This window comes from Chlorocebus sabaeus, chromosome X (genome assembly GCF_047675955.1).
Source record: "Chlorocebus sabaeus isolate Y175 chromosome X, mChlSab1.0.hap1, whole genome shotgun sequence".
Taxonomy (NCBI): Eukaryota; Metazoa; Chordata; class Mammalia; order Primates; family Cercopithecidae; genus Chlorocebus; species Chlorocebus sabaeus.
Window position 1 is genome coordinate 24045110 of NC_132933.1, and position 17458 is coordinate 24062567.

Sequence of the window (17458 nt, forward strand, 5' to 3'; positions counted from 1 at the left end):
ATTGAGTAAACATTTTCATTCCAAAAGGGAGAAATTGGGCAAAATAAAGGGCTACAGGCCCCATGCAAGTTTGAAACCCAGAAGGGCAGTCTTTAAATGTCACAGCTCCAAAATAATCTCCTTCAACTCCATATCCCACATCCAGGCCACACTGACACAAGGGGTGGGCTCCCAAGGCCTTGGGCAGCTCTGCCCCTGTAGCTTTGCTGGGTTTGGCCCCTGTAGCTGCTCTCACAGTTGTTGAGTGTCTGTGGCTTTTCCAGGTGCAGGGTGCAAGCTGTTGGTGGATCTACCATTCTGAGGTTTGGAGGACTGGGGCCCCCTTCCCACAGCCCCACTAGGCAGTGCCCCCAGTGGAGACTACATGGGGGCTCCAACCCCACGTTTCCCCTCTGCACTGTCCTAGCAAAGGTTTTCCATGAGGGCTCTGCCCCTGTAGCAGGCTCTGCCTGAGCACCCAGGCTTTCCTATACATCTTCTGAAATCTAGTCAGAGGCTGCCAAGCCTCCTTCACTCTTGCACTCTGCACACCTACAGGCTTAATGCCACATAGAAGCTGCCAAGGCTTACAGCTTACACTTTCTGAAGCAGCAACCTGAGCTGTATCTGGAGACCTTTGAGCCAAGGCTGGAGCTAGAGTGGCCAGGATGCAAGAAGCAGTGTCCAGGCTGTACAGGGCAGCAGGGCCCTAGCCCTGGCCCACGAAACCATTTGGTCCTCCTTGGCCTCAGAGCCTGTGATGGGAGGGGTTGCCTCTTAGATCTCTGAAATGCCTTTTTTAGTTATGCAAATATCTCTAGCAAGTGGTTACCCCACAGCCTGCTTGAATTCATCCCCTGAAATTGGGCTTTTCTTTTCTACCACATAGTGAGGGTGCAAATTTTCCAAACTCTTACACCGTGCTTCCCATTTAAATAAAAGTTCCAACATTAAGTCATTCCTTTCCTCCCACACCTGAGCATAGATTGTTAGAAGCAGCGTGGTACCTCTTGAATGTTTTGCTGCTTAGAAATTTCTTCTGCCAGATACCCTAAATCATCAATCTGAAGTTCAAACATCCACAGATCCCTAGGTCATGGACACAATACAGCCAAGTTCTTTGTTAAGGCATAACACAGGTGACCTTTGTTCCAGTTCCCAATAAGTTCCTTGTTTCAATCTGAGACCTCAGCAGCCTGGACTTCACCGTCTACATCACAAACAGCATTTGGGTCACAACCATTTAACTAGTGTCTAAGAAGTTTTAAACTTTCCCTCATCTTCCTATCTTCTTTGGAGGCCTCCAAACTCTTCCATCTTCTGCCCATTACCCAGTTCTGAAGCCGCTTCCACATTTTCAGGTATCTTTATAGCAATGCCGCACTTCTTTGGTATCAATTTTCTGTATTAGGCCAACCTTGGATTGCTATAAAGAAATATCTGAGACTGAATCATTTATAGTGAAAAGAGGTATGATTGGCTTGCAGTTCTGTGGGCTGTACAGGAAAGCATAGTGCTGGCATCTGCTTCTGGGAGGGCCTCAGGAAACTTACAATCATGGCAGAAGGCAAAGAGGGAATAGGCATCTCACATGGCAGGAGTGGGAGCAACAGAGAGAGTGGAGAAGGAGGTGCCACACACTTTTAAACAACCTGATCACTTGAGAACTCACTGACTATCATGAGGACAGCACTAAACCATGAGGGATCTGCCCCGTGACCGAAACATCTCTCCCCAGGCCCCATCTCCAACATTGGGGATTACATTTCAACATCAGATTTGGCAGAGACATATATTCAAACATTATCAGTGATTATGGTTCAGGAACTTTGCTAGTGAGACCCAGTGGATCTGGCTAGAGCCCCGTGTAGGCCAGTTAGCTTGGTTCACTTCAGTGGTCACAGACTGAGTCAGATCCTGAGCCCTGGCTGAGTCCAAAGCCCAGCCAGGCATGTCACAAACCTATGCTGCCCCCTCAGGGGCCTTGCACTGCATAAGGATGCCACATAGAAGTTGCCAAGGCTTACAGTTTACCCTTTCTGAAGCAGCAACCTGAGCTGTAACCTGAGCAGCAACCTGAGCAGCAACCTGAGCCTTGCACTGCATAAGGATGCATGGCTATAGCACCACTGGGGCTCACCAAGGTTCCAGTCAATTTCACTCAACCCTTCATTTGGTGGTCTTTGGGCACTCTCCCAACCTTCTGTCCTCTTCAGGAGCCTGATCTCTTTACTTCTCAGCCATCTTATGCCCCTCTCCTTGCCATCTCCAGTCTAGCCATATGCCATTCTTTCAGTCCCTCTTACCGTGTCTCCTCTAGCAACAGGGTCTTTGTCTGTTCTTTTCCCTTCACCCAGAATACCCACCCTTCCTTCCTCTTTTTGCTCTGTGAACTCCTCTTCCTTCCAGTCTTGCCTCAAATGTCATTTGGTCTAGAAGCTTTCCTTGATTTCCTGGCAAGGTTGACTTCCCCTATTAGTTCTGTTACTGCCTTTGTCACAGGTCCCATCATCTGCCTTTCAACACTTCCCCAGTCATGGAAAGGACCACAGCAACTAGCTCATGGTTGCCTCTCCCCAACATGTCTGCCATTACCATAAGTCATATCAAGGTTCCTGTCAATGACCCATCTAATGTCCTTCTTCTTCAAGTCCAAAGCTCCTCAGCTCAAGGCCCTTTCTTCTCCACTCCTCCACTCCTCCTCTCCTCCTCAGCCTCCCACAACCAAAGTAGCATCTTGGGCCTTGCCACTGCTTGGGATCGCTGTCCTTTGACATACTGAACTCCAGCCCCCCATTCTCTGAACACACTCTCCTGTGCTTCTCTCCTTCACTCTTACTGCACCTGACTTTTGACTTCACCAAAACGTCCTGTCCCTTGCCCTATGCTCTTCCTCTCCCTTTCTCAGCATCCCTTGGTTTCCCTTCCCTCTCTATTTGGCTCAAACTATATAACCCATCACTCCAACCTCCCTTTTACTAGCACATTTAACTCTTCTGTTCCTTTGTGCTTCCACTCTATGTATCCTGCCAATGTCCATCCCCAAGTAAAGCACACTCCCATCCCAGAGTCATTGCATATATCATTCCCACTAACAGGAATGCTCTTTCTTCAGATGCCAACATTGCTCATTCCTTCACTTCATTCAGTCCTCTGGTCAGATGTCCCCTTTTCAGAGAGGCCTTCCCGGATCTCGTTATTTAAACAGTGCCTCTGCCATTCTTTATTTCCTATTCTGTATTATTACCTCTTCAGAGTATTTTCCTGACATTATATTGTGTATCTATTTGTTTATTTTTGTCCACTGCTACATCTAAGGGCCTAGAACACTACCTGGAGCTTAGTAGGCATTCATAACTATTTGTTGAATAAATAAGTAAACCCCAGGACATTTGAACCATCTGTCTTCTGTACAGGAGAATATATCCCAACCCTGTGGGTTGGGATCACTTCAAATTGTTGGTGTCCAACCTCAGCAGGCCTCTTGGTGCTGCTTGGCAATCTTTTTCCCTGTCTTGAGTCAGCTATATTTTCCATTGCCCTTGTGGGAGATTCCAGACCTTTATCCTTGTCCTCAAATCCCTACCCCGCTTGCATTTCATGACCGATGGACCTTCGGGTTGTTTCTGACTTTGCATTGTTACAAACAGGGGCCATGAAAATCCATGCACATGAAGTATTGATCTGGGATCCACATCTAGAAGTAGAAAAGTGCACAATTTTGTCATGTCAGTAGATTCTGCCAAACTGCCCTCCAAGAAAAGCTGTAGCAGTTCACACTTCTACCAATAAAATAGCTGTTTCCATAATGTTATCAACACTGGATAACGTCAATGGTTTAAGGTTTTACGAAGTTTATGGGTGAAAATTGGTCTCTTGCTGCTTTGTGTTTACCTGCTGGCTGGTAAAGGTTGACTATGCTTCCTTATGCTTTATTTGCCTTTTATTTTTTTCTTCATCTTTGAGTATCTGTTCCTTTCATTAGCCCATGTTCTCATTGGGTTGTTTGGTTTTTTTTTCTTATTAACTTAAAAATGAGATCTTTATATATTTTCTGCATTCTTCCTTTATCTATTTGACAAATATTTTCTCCCTTTTAGCTTTGTTTTTAATTTTAGAGACTGAAATTTTTTTTGTGTGTAGCCAAAAACCTATCAAGATACTCTTATAATTTCTAGGACTTGTGACTTACTTAACAAGGAAATACTGTCCTATATATTCTTAGAGAGTTTCATATACTTTTTTTGTGAGTGCGCATGTGTTTAGCTCATTAATCCATCTGGGAATTGTATTTGGATATGACAAGAGGTACAGATTCAAGAATATTGCGCCCTAACCCTCCCACCTCCAATTTGACAACTAATTGTCCCAACACCATTTATTGACGGGTATACCTTTTCTTCATTGATTTTCAATGCCTTATGTAGTGTATATTATAGCCTCACCTATACATGGGGTTGTACTAGACTCTTTTGTTCCATTGATCTATGTTGCGGTGCCAACATTACACTGCTTTAATTACTATAGCTTGTGTTGTGCTTTGATAGCTGGTAGTGGAAGACTTCCTGCCCATTTTTCAAACACTTCTCTGCCATATTGCATATTTCCTTCTCTAGATGATCTCAAGATCAGCTCATCAAGTCCTATACAAATTCCTGTTATGATTCAAACTGAGATTGCGTTAGACATTTGGATTAATCTGGGGAAAATGTCCGAGTTTTCAAAAACATCCTGGAATATACCTTGTCTTTTCATTGATCCAGGTATTGTATGCCCTTCTGTAAAGTTGTCTACCCCTATCCTCGTCCACAGTGGTCTGATTTGAGCCCGACCACTCCACCAAAGGAGCTCTTGCTAGAGTCATTAATGACCTTTGTGGTGCTCGCTACTGAGAGGTGGCAGGTTGAGGGGATGTCTCTGTCCACTCCCCTTGAAACTGGGCAGGGTTTTATGAGTATTTTGACCAATGGCAGATGGTGAAAGTGAACTTTCCATGTATTTTGGTCTTCTTTAATTTCTATATGCAATGTTTTGTAGTTTTCTGTATACAAGTATTTCACTTCCTGGGTTAAATTTATTGATAAATATTTTATTCTTTTACGTACTACTGTAAATGGAATTGTTTTCTTCATTTCCTTTTGGATTTGTCATTGCTGATGTACAGAAACATGGTATATTAGTTTGGGCTGCTGTTACACATTACCACGGATGTAGCTTGAGCAATGAACGTTTATGTCTCACAGTTCTGGAGACTGAGGAGTCCAAGATCAAGGTGCTGGCAGATCAGGTGTCTGGTGAGAACACTCTTCCTGGTTTGCAGATGGCCATCTTCTTGCTATGTCCTGATATGACAGGTGGAAAGAGAGGGAAGGAGAGGGTAGAGAGAAAGGGGGCTCTTGGATCTCTTCTTATAAGTGCACAAATCCCACCAGGAGGGCTGGACCCTCATGACCTCTAATCACCTCCCAAACTTCCCCATCTTCAAATACCATCACATAGGAGATTAGGGTTTCGACATATGAATTTGGAAGCACACGAGCATTCTGTCTATAGCACATGGGACCCTTTCTCTTGGTCTTCAGTTGCCATACAAGCAAGTCGACTGCCCGGAGACCTCCAGACTGTGAGAAAGCTCAGAGTAGCCGCTGCAGAGAGGTGGCATGGAGAGGCCCTGAGACCACAGGAAGAGAGAGAAAGAGAAGGCCAGCCAGCCCCCAGGCCAGCCCCTAGCTCCCCGCCACCCAATGTTCTAGCTTCCAGCCCTTCTCTGACTGCAACAATAGGAGAGACTCTGAGCCAGATTCCTTGCCAACCCCAAATTCCTAACTCACAGAAACCATGAGAGATGATAGGATAATACCATGATTTTTATTGCTTTAAGCCACTAAGGTTTTTTTGCTTTTGTTTTTGTTTTTGTTTTTTTACACGGCAATAGATAACCAGAACAGCCTTCTACTTCCCAAATCTAAAGGGCCATTTTAAGGGCAATGACTTCTCTGTGGTAGTCGACTTAGCAGAACTGTTCCCTCATTGAGCCTCTCCTTTTCTTTGAGTTCCTTGACAATTGTTCCTAGTTCTTCTCCTACATCTGTGCCTACTTTTTCTTTAGACTTTTTCCTACACTTCTTTTATTCTCCCTTCCCCTTAACTATTGAAGTCCTGGCCTCAGCCTTCTTCTCTTCTGATGAGTTACACTCAACTCTCACCCATATTCAAGTCGGTGCCAGCCCAGGCCTCTTTCCTGAGCTCTAGACTCATAAAACCAATTGCCGGCCGGGCGCGGTGGCTCATGCCTGTAATCCTAGCACTTTGGGAGGCTGAGGTGGGCGGATCACAAGGTCAGGAAATCAAGACCATCCTGGCCAACATGGTGAAACTCCGTCTCTACTAAAATACAAAAAATTAGCCGGGCATGGTGGTGCCTGACTATAGTCCCAGCTACTCAGGAGGCTGAGGCAAGAGAATCGTTTGAATCCTGGAGGCAGAGATTGCAGTGAGCCAAGATCGTGCCACTGCACTCCAGACTGGCGACAGAACGAGACTCCGTCAAAAAACAAACAAACACACAAACAAAAAACAACAACAACCAAAAAAAACAAACAAAAAAAAATCCAATTGCCTACTGACCTTCCCTACTTTCCCGACCTGGATGTCTCTTACTCCACATGTGCAAAATGGATCTCTTCATTTCCCCCATGCTGCAACATGTCCCTGTCCACCCAGTTGCCTAAGCCAGAATTCTGAGGGTCATTGCAGACCTCTCCCTCCCCCTTGCCTTGACACCATGTCTTGTCAAGTCTACCTCCTACATGTATCTAAAGATCATCACTTCCTCTGCTTTCTGCCCTGGACTATTACCATAGATCCTAAATGATTAGTCTGCTTTCACTCTCTTCCCCTCCAAGCTACCCTCCACACTATGGCCAGTGGTTAAGAACACCAGCTTTGGGGCTAGGTAGATCTGTTTTTCTGTCCCATCTCTGCCATTCATTGGCTCTGTGACCTTGGGCAAGACATTCACTTTTCTGAGTCTCAGTTTCTTCATCTTTAAAATGGAAGTAATAATAATAATTTTACCTGCTTGGAAGGTTGATGCCAGGATTCAGTAAGAATGCATATTCAGCATTTTGCACAGTGCCTGGAACACAGCAAATGCTTAATAAATGATTGCAGAATGTTTGAGAAGGGGGCTTAGATGAGAATATGGATGGCTCTAGTAGCTTCCTTTTTTTGCTGAAAAGAACAGTTCTGAACTCATGGACTACACCAGATGTGGCTTGGCTGTCGAGTCTGAATAGGAAAGACTGTGCATTTGTCCAGATTGAGGGACAGCACGGATATTGCAGAGGACATCTGAGTTGTATTCCTGAGGTAACAGTGGCAGCTAGGGCCTAGAAAAACTGACAGGTCCTTGGAAACTGACATAACTGGCCCAACTGGAACCAGCACATCTGGAACCAGACAGCAGAGGGCAGCAGAGGTTGGTGTGATTGCAGTTTCCTGGGTTGGAGTTGGGGTTGGGGAAGGGAAACCTAAAAGAAAAACTTGGGATCCAAATGGGGGTTTGGCTGGGGGAGCTGTCCAGAGGATAGCAGTGCTCTTGAGCATCCTTTCCCTTAGGGCCTGGGATGAAGATGGTTAAGGAAGCAAGGTTGCTTGGGAGGAAAAGAGGGGGCTAAAATTTAGAGGTGGGAGCTGAGTGAGTTGGAACTTTTACAAAGTATACTAAGAAAAATGAGTCTATCCTAGTCTTGTCTATTTGGGCCTTTGCTCATTTCTAGGAATCCCAATGGTCCTTCTATGGGCAGAGTTATCAGCTGGGGACCCCAGAGGGTGGAGATGCTTTTATGTGTGATAGATGATGAGTTTGTAGTACAGGTAGGGGCCACACCCCTAAGGTATGACTGAAAGAAGCTTCAGGTTCATGAGGAAACCAAGGCCCAGAGAGGGGAAGTGACTTGCCTAAGGTCATATAGTTAGGATTAAGAGTGAAAGCCAATACTTACTGAAACCTTCTAGCTATTGCTGAACACATTCCATGCATTACCTCACTTAATCCTCACAATAACCTCACGAGGCAGAATTAGGTGTTGTATCATCACATTTTACAGAGGAAGAAACTGAAGCTCAGAAAGGCTAAGCCAGTTGCCCAAGGCCAAACAGCCAGTCAGTGTTGCACCAGGATGCAAATCCAGGCAGCCCAGTTCCAGGGCCTGTGAACGTAACCTCCACATTCTGCTACTTGCCTAGGTCAAAGGTTAGGTTTCTGGACTCCCAAATCAAGGCTCTTACCAGTATAGACAATTACTCTATATTGTCTTGGATGGGAACCCAGTTTCAGTAAGTCAAGTCCTGGTCTCAAAATAAGTACACTAGAAAGGCAGTTTGCTACTTTAAATGGAGCCTCAGGTAATCCTTTTGTGAGGTAAATACTGCCATTTTTCTTCTCCTATCTATAATTTACCTGCATTGTGATGTTTTTACACTGTGTGAACTGTCCAGGGGACATATGGTTGGCATGCTTCCTACAAAGCATCACTGCTGATACAGGTTCTGCTTTAAAGGGCTTCTTTCCCAGTCAGCTCTGGATTTCTCCTGGGCTGCCTTCCTACACCACATTGTTGCTGTAGTCCAGGGACGGTGAAAGAAAGTCAGTTAAAGTGATTTTTTTTAAAATCTCTATTTTGTTTTCCTTGTACTATTGCTTGTTGTTGAGCAAGCAACCACTCTTATTCAGTGTCTGTCTGCATAGAGGCATTCATTCATTCATTCATTCATTCATTCATTCATTCATAAAACACTTGCTGGGCGCCTGCTATGCTCCAAGCACTTTGCTAGGTCCTACGAGTACAGTGATGAACAAGGAGAGCATGGTCCCTGTCCTCATGGAATTTTGAGTCTAGAAAAGCAGTATGTCAAATCATCCCTCTCAGGTGCCCCTAACTGAAATTGGAAACCGCCCATCTTCTCCGTCACCATTGCCTTAGCTTGAGCTCTTATCATGTCCCTTCCTTGGATTACTGCAGCTGGTCTGCCAGTCTCTGTTTCTCTCAACCCCCACCACAGCCTGCACACAGCAGACAGCAGCAGATGACTCCACCTTTGAAAACATCCCTTCAAACATGTCACATCCTTCCCCTGCTCAACCTGCTCAAAATCCTTCAATGACTCCCCATTTCCTGTCAAATGACATCCACATTCCTTCACCATCTGGCCTGATTCAAGCAAGTTCATGAGCCCATCCTGCCCTATCCTCTTCTCTATAACCTCATTTCCTACCTGGCCATCTGCTTTAGTAGGTTTTCTTACTGTCCCCATACACTTCCAGCTCATTCTTCACCTGTAGTTCCATCTCCTCATATCCTACCCATCCTACGGAAGCTCCAACTGGGGTACCACCTTCTGTAGGAAGCTTCCCCAAGGACTCCCTCCTTCCTCTGCTCTCCCTTCTCTGTGATCCTGGGCCCAAGGCCTGAGCTGGTGCGAGGATTAAATGGCATGCCATTACGGGCAAATACTTTGTATTGCATCGTGGAGACTTCATATCTGTTCTCATAGCTACCATTTTATTGAGCACGTGTTCTCTGCTAGACAGTGGAGCTCAGTGGCTTAAAGACACCATCTCGTTGAGTCCTCATGACAGCCTATGAAATAGACAATATTGATTAGGCCCATCATTCAGATGAGGAAATTGGCTTAGAGAAGTTGGGTATCTAGCCCATGATCACACTTATAGATAGGTCCATCTGGGGATCCTGTGCTCCTTCCGAAGGTGGTCCGTTGGACTGAACTGGTTTGAATTCCAACTGTGCCTCTTTTTAGAAACCTGTAGTGCAACTTTATGTGACCTTTCAGGTATTTAACTCTTGATTTAAAACTTTCTATTAATATTTTCCCTGGTCCTAATTCTCTGTTTTTATTTTGTCATTATTTTTTCATTGTCATTAACCACCTCAAAGTCTTTGGGAAACAAGGTGGGCTCTGCAAGGCCTTGAGGAAAAGGCAATTCAAATCAGAAGCCAAAGGTCAGTTCTTTCTGTGAAATAAGAGTCCATGCCAGGTTCCCTATCAACATGCCTGACTGTGGCATGGACTCTTATTTCCTTGCATAGTTTTATTTTTATTTTTAAGGAGCCATCAGGTGGTAATGGATGATTCATGCTTTACTTACTCTTCTTGTTTATTTCCCTTCCTCGACCTTCAGAGCTTTTTCCCCTTAATGTTTGTTCCGGGTTTTGACAAAGCACCGAGGTACTTGACTTGAGTTGGTAACTTTTTTTTCTAATGTCTTCTTAGGAAAAAAAAAATAAAAGGAAGTGACAGTATTCCAAAACCATCTTTTATTTCATCAGTGGATGGATTGCACCTGCTGCTCTCCGATTGTTTCCTTTTACAGTAAAACCTCATTAGAAGACACTCCATGAGTACCAAATGGGGATAGCTTGGGCCCTATCTGTCTTGACTTTGTCCACTCTCAACAAAGTCATAAATGAATTGAATAAATGGACTCTGTGCACTGAGTTTCTGTACTTCAAGGCAGCAAACTGTATCATTTCCTTGGCAGGACGCTTTGCATACGAATGATTGATGCTGGGGATTCTTTTCATTTCATTAAGGCAAATCTCCTAAGACCTCGATTAAGCTACAGTTTGTTAGCTTACTTGGAGCTACTGTGAATTATTCAAAACAATAAGCTTCGTTTCTTTACAAGTAACCTACAATACAATGGTTCACTAATTTGAAAGGCTACCTCCAATTAGTTTGAGTAAGTGAGGTTGGACTGCATTCAATAGCAATTTATTGATTTCTTTAATCATACAAATCACTCTCCCTAGGCAAGAATTCTTTTTAATAGCCCCAGTACTCCATGAAGACTGGAACAGTGGCATCTCCCTCAGAGACAAAGATCTGGTGCCCACTCACTCACCTGTCTCTGAGTTGGAATCTTAGTGGTAGAGGTCACTTGCACTATTCATCCACACGCTTGAAATCTTGTTCTTAGTGGCTAAAATTCATGATCAGTATATGGCTGGGATGGAGGATTGGTTCTGTGTGATGCTGGCCAAGTTGCTTTACCTCTCCAGGTTGGAGTTTCTTCACTCTGCAATTATATACTCAGTCTGTGAACGATATTAAGGGCAGTCCGTTACCAAGGTTTAGGCTCATTCTTTGAACAGGGTTATGGAACATTCTAGGCTACGGTTAGTGCTCAGTCAGTCAGTGGCCAGGGTTACAGCTTGCTTTGTGGATGAAGAGCTAAGTGAAGGGGACTTTATTTTCTAATCCTATCTGCCTGCTTATAGGTAGCACTATGCTCTACCCCACTGAGCTGAGGACATAAGACACCAGTAGCAATGAGGCAAGACTGGGATTATAGGACAGGGACACTTAGGAAGATAGGGAAAGATACTGAAAAATTTATATTCCCTGTCTAGTACCTCAACATTTTCTGTAAAGATGACAAGATGGAGAGGCTCACTTGCACAGTCACTGATGTTTCAAGGAATCATCATATTCCAAATAATTATTTGAAATGGGTGCCTTTCCTTGCTGTGAATTTCTTTCTCAGGGACTCTAGCCATGGGGTGCTGCTGGGATCTGTTCCAGTCAAGTTATCTATTCTCTATGTCCCCTATGGGTGTGGAAGAAAGGAGATGGGCTGGGCCACCTTGGCCATGTTTGAGTTAACAAATGACAATAGAATTCCTGCTTAGAATGCTAGGGAAATGGGTTTCTCTGATCTCCTGGGAGGAATTGTAATCACCAAGTTTTGAAAAGGCTAGGGAATCTGTAACTGAAGGCTGCTTTTCATTTGAGACAGGAAGAGACAGACACGGAGGGTGAGACTGATAAGTGAAAGGGCGTGAAGCACCATTTCCCCCCTCAGGATGCTGGGGCTGGGCTGGAGAAGATGCAACAGGAGGTGGTGGTGGTGATGGGGGAATCCACTGTGCCTGACCTACGTGCTCACAACCACCCTATGGGCTCATTACCATATTATTTCCACAGATGAGGAAACTGAGGTACAGAAAGAAACAGAGGTCACCCTGCTAGGGAGTGCAGTGCTGTAATTTGAACTCCAGAACCTCTGAGAGTTATGGTTCTTGGAAATATCAAGTCAATTTGGAATGGCAGGAAGACAAGGAGTAGAGGTGGAGGAGGTTATCGTATCATGGTACCTCAAGTCCCTGGAGGTGACCTCAGTGCCAAGAGGTAGCACAGTGTAGTGGTTAAGAGCATACACTAGGAACTCAACGGTCTAAGCCGACAGACTTGGTTCAAATCCTAGATCTCCCACTTTCTGGCTGTGTGACCTCAGGCAAGTTAGTTGACCTCTCTGTGCCTCAGCTTCCTCATCTGTGAAATAGGGACATAGGGATAATAATAGTACCTACTTCATGGGATTGTTATGAGGGTTGAATGAATCAATGAGGGAGAGTGTTCAGACAACACCTGACACCTAGCGAAAGCTACCTGGCTGTTTAGCATCTAGTGTAGTAATGAATTGCCCACATGCTGGGTCTGTGGTTGGCTGGGGGCTCTTTGAGCCTCAGTTTCTCCCTACAACCTGCTTTAGAGTTGATGTGAGACATAAATGAGGCAAGGCACATCGAGAAGAGCACACCATGAGCTGTTTAGCATTACTACATCAGCCCCTTATAACCCGAAGGTAGAGTCCACATTGGTGTAGCATCTGTGAGTTCAAATGTTGCATTAAATGAGTGGGTCAGTGGCAAGGGATGAAGAAAACCTTTTTATCTGCAAGGAATTCTGTTTTCTTTCAAAAAGTTTTAAGAGATGGGGTCTTGCTCTGTTGTCCAGGCTGGAGTATTGGGCTTAAGCCATCCTCTCACCTCAGCCTGTCGAGTGGATGAGACTACAGGCACACGCCACCACACCTGGCCAATTTTATTTTATTTTATTTTTTTGTAATATTGGAGTCTTGCTATGTTGCTCAGGCTGGTCTTGAACTCCTGGTCTCAAGTGATCCTCCCACTTCAACTTCCCAAAGTGCTGAGATTATAGATGTGAGCCACCGCGCCTGGCTGGAATTCTGTGTTCAATCTAACTGACTTTGGATCCTGCTGACACACAGTGAAGAGGGAAAGGGCCATGGCCTCAGATACCACTGGGCCCAGATCCACAGCCTCAAGAATCCACACCCTGCAAGGTGGTAGAGCCAATGGGTAAGAACTCAGTCTTCAGAGCCAGACCTGTCTAGGTTCAAATCCCAGCTCTATCACATATTGTGTGACCTTGGGCAAGTCACTTTACCTCTCTCAGCCTCAGTTCCCTCATCTGGAAAATGGGGGTAATATTTGTGCCTTCCTCATAGCAGTGTTGTAAAGATTAACTCCATGAACACATGTGGAAAGCTAAGAGCAGCGCCAGGCACGTAGTATAATATTTGTTGATTTATTTCCAGAGAAACCAGGGAGATGAGTGAGAAATGAAGGAAGACTGTGGCACTCCTCTCCACCCTCTCCCCTTCCCCACCGGCTGGAAGATGCTCCTGTCCAAATGGGAAATTGAAGCCAAAATAGCACAATAAAGGAAAGGAAGCGCTCCAGGAGCAGATGGGCTCCCACTCGCCGTCCTGAGGAATGTGCTGACTATTCAGGAACAGGCCTTTGGCAGTCACTTAACACAATCACGAAGCAAAGGGAAATGATCGAGTCTGTCACCAGGGTCAGTGCCAATTTGTTTAAGAACGTGGTGAGGCTGAAAAGGAGGATGTGGGGAATGGGAGGCCCTGAACATTCCTGGAGCCAGTTTGCAAAACCTCCTGGGCAGCAATCCCAGGTGCGTGTGACTGGAGACCTGCCCTCCCCATGTGCCCTCCAAAGTTCCCCAGTGGGCAGCCTTGGCCATGATGAGGGTGCTGGTGGCCTATGTGGGCTGGGTCAAGTTGGGGCCCACATGCTTCCTTTATTCTTTTCTGCAAACTTGTACTGAGTGCCCACTCTGTGCCAGACACTGGGCTAGGAGCCATGGGGTATGTGGGGGAGAATGATACAGGTAAGGTCCTTGCCCTGGAAGAAGTCCTAGAGGATCAGAGCTGTGTCACCTCCACATGGGGAAAACATCTAAGAAAGGCTGAGGGGTCAGGGACTGAACAACTACCCCTTCCCAGGGGTTTTACCTGGAAAAAAAGAGAATATCTGGAAAGGATAATGTTTAACATGGAGTAACTTCTAATGATGGAATTAGTGGGGGTGTTATTTCCTGGTGGGTGGAGGGGCCATGGCAGACTGTAAACTTATTAAAAGAAAAGCTTCTGCTTCTGTGAATTCCTTGACCAGTAGCTAGCATGACTGTACACCTAAACAGACTTTTAGGCAGAGCATTTAGGGTGGATCCTACCAGCTTTGACTGAGTGCCTACTATGTGCCAGGGATAATACCAGGTGCTCTCCTATGCTTTAATATCACAGAAAATCTATCTGAGGTGGATTAATGTAAATATTGAATGACTGGACAGGAATCACAGGAATGTAACCTAGTAGAATACACAGAATGTAACCTAGTAGTTCTCAAAGTGTGGTCCCTGGACCAGCAACATCCGCATCACCTGGGTGCTTGTTAGAAATGCAAATTCTCAGTTCCATCCCATATACATAGTCAGAAACTCTAGGAGTGGGCCCAGCAATCTATTCTTACAAACCCTCCAGGTGATGCTGGTGCACACTCAAGTTGGAGGCCCACCTCTCTAACCCAGCAGTGTTTAAAAGGGGCTCTGGGCTACCATGGAGGTTCTAGGGGAGCCTCTGGGGAGGGGAATAGGCTGAGAGCAACTCTATTTTCATCTGCCACCTTACATGTTGAGCTGCCCTGTTAGATTTTGTTTTAAAAAAGTGTTCCAAACTGCAAAAGTTTGAAAACCATGATTCCGGTAGAACCAACTGCCCTCCCCACTTGACACATCCTGCCTCATCATTTGTGCAGATGGAGAACACTAAAGCCCAGGGAGAGGAGGGCTCTGACCGGCGGGATGGGACTAGCACTCCGGCCTCCTAACTTCCAGCCCAGGGTGCTTTGTGGCATCTCAAGCTGCCCCCTCATGAGAGAAGAAACAGGAAGGCAAGCCTTTGAGCTCTCTTTGAGTAAGATCCTGGGGCTGTCTGCTTCTCTTTTTAGTTATGCCCGGAAAGGCCAGAGGCTTCTGGGGTTCTTGGAGGAAGCCTTTCCGGTTCCTCTCTCCTGTGGCCCAGGGCTTGTAGCTTCGGATCTACCTCGCAGTCAACCTGGACTCTCCTCCTGGCCACACTCATCTCAAGGTAGAATATCATGGGAAGTCTGCCTGCACGTCCAGACTCACCCCCCCATTCCTCAGCCAGGATTCTCAGGCCCACCTGATGTCTGAGGCTCTGAGTATGTGCATTTCCCTGGCCTCTATTTCCTGCCCATCCCCAATCCGGACAATGTTCTGTCATTGCCCTCACACTGTGAAGGGGTGAGGATCACTGTGAGCCTCTCCTGGGGGGTCATTGCTTACTGTACTATATGTCTCTCCCTCCCCAACCTCCAGCACTGCCAGGTCTATTTCCCCAGTGGGCAGCTCACAGGGCTTGGCAAGCGAGCGGCAGAGATATCAATGGGGTTGGGGTCTGCCCTACCTGCTGCTGGTTCTGTCCAAGACTGAAAGATCCAGCTGGTAGGACTTCCCCACTGCTGCCTGGGTCTTTTCTGATATCAGGCATTGCCTTTGACTTCATACTTAAGCCTCTGCCAATCTCAATGTCTGTCTTCCCCCAGGACAAGAGCACCGGCTCCAGCCATCTCCACAATAAAGGGGAGAATGCAATAGCTCCTCCGGGTGCCAACTGAGGACACTGCTGATGCTGGGGTTGCAGTCTCAAGCTGCTGAGCCTACGTGAACAAAGTCAAGGCAACTGCGGCATGGTGTGTGAGTCAGCTGCTTGACTCTTCTGTGTGTGTGCATGTGTGTGTGTGTGTGTGTGTGGTGAGGGAGGTGGATTCTGGATGAGTGAGAGACTAAAAAGAAATTGGAAACACGACTGCTAAAAGACTAACATTTTCAGACCAAGTCAGCTCATTCCCCGCGGCAAAAGAGCATTTGAAACCCTAGCCAGTCCCGCTCCTGTCCGACTTGTTAGCCCCTGTGGACTGGCTTATAGCAGGGATTTTACAACTGATAGAAGTCGGCAGTGTAGGGAAAATAGCAAAAGGGCTCTGGAGTCAGAGAGATAAACATTGAAATCTGGGCAAGGGACTCACCTCCTTGAACCTTGGTAAAAGAATTCGGTAACATTAGGTTGAACCATATGAAAATGCTATTTTGTGGGTCAAAAAAGATTGAATATTGACAATTTCTTATGGTTCAACCCAATATCCCCTTCCTCCCAGAGTCACTGTGCAGATTAAATGAGCTAATATACAAGAGTGTTTATACCAGCATGTGACACATGATAAATGTCCAATAAAGGTTAATGATGATGATGGTGATGATAATGGGTATTTAACACCTAATTTTGACCACAGAATGAACCCTGACGCTGGCCATCTCATAAATACAAGTCCTGGATAGGCTGAAATACCTCAGGGACATAATCTATGGGGTTAAAATATTTCCCTGACCAAATAACATCCCCCCACCCAGGCTGTCCCAGCTCTTAAATTTTTTTGCCTATAGGTCACTCTGTGGTGCAACCACGCTTCAATGAAGGCTCCCACTAAAGAGTCCCCAAAGGAGAAGAGATTCATTCACTGATTCATTCGTTCATTGAACAGCTTGTATCAAGAGCCTATTATGTTGCCAGGCACTGTGCTAGGTGCTAGATTGAAGAAGGTATGGTCCCTGCTCTGGAGGAATTTGCAATTAGATATGAGGGAAAGCCCCCAGACAGGTACCGACAGTCCACTTTTGACCAAGAGTCACAGCCATAAAAAGCATGTCCCAAGATTTGCGGGTCACTGAAGAGGGATCATCCTCTCTGAGGCAGGATAATAGGTTCTGGAGTCAGGGAACCTAAGGCTGTTTCACGCTGAGTTCCTAGAACTAAATTGAAAGGAGAACCCTAACTTTCCATGCCTAAGTAACAAAAGGACCAGAGGCTACTTCTTTTGCAAGCCCCCACCTTTTCTGCGTGGCCGATGGGAAATTGAAAGTACCTCTGATTGGTTGTTAGACATTTGCAAAGGAGCGTAACTTTGAAACTTCACTTCAGCCTCCATAGGTTGTCCACAAACAATCAGACTGATTGCAGGCCAAGTCTTCCTTTGCATAGAAGTGCAACTATGTTAACTTCACTTGAGTCTCTGATTGGTTGCTGTTTGCAACCAATCAGATCTTTGCATAAAAGTGTGCCCTTAGTAATTTCACTTCAGCCTCTGATTGGTTGCAATCAGACTGGTTGCAGACCCACTTCATTTACATGAGGTAAATGCCCTGCCCTGCCCTGCCCTCCTCCCCCCTCCCCCCTCCCCTCCCCCTCCCCTCCCCCTCCCCTCCCCCCCCT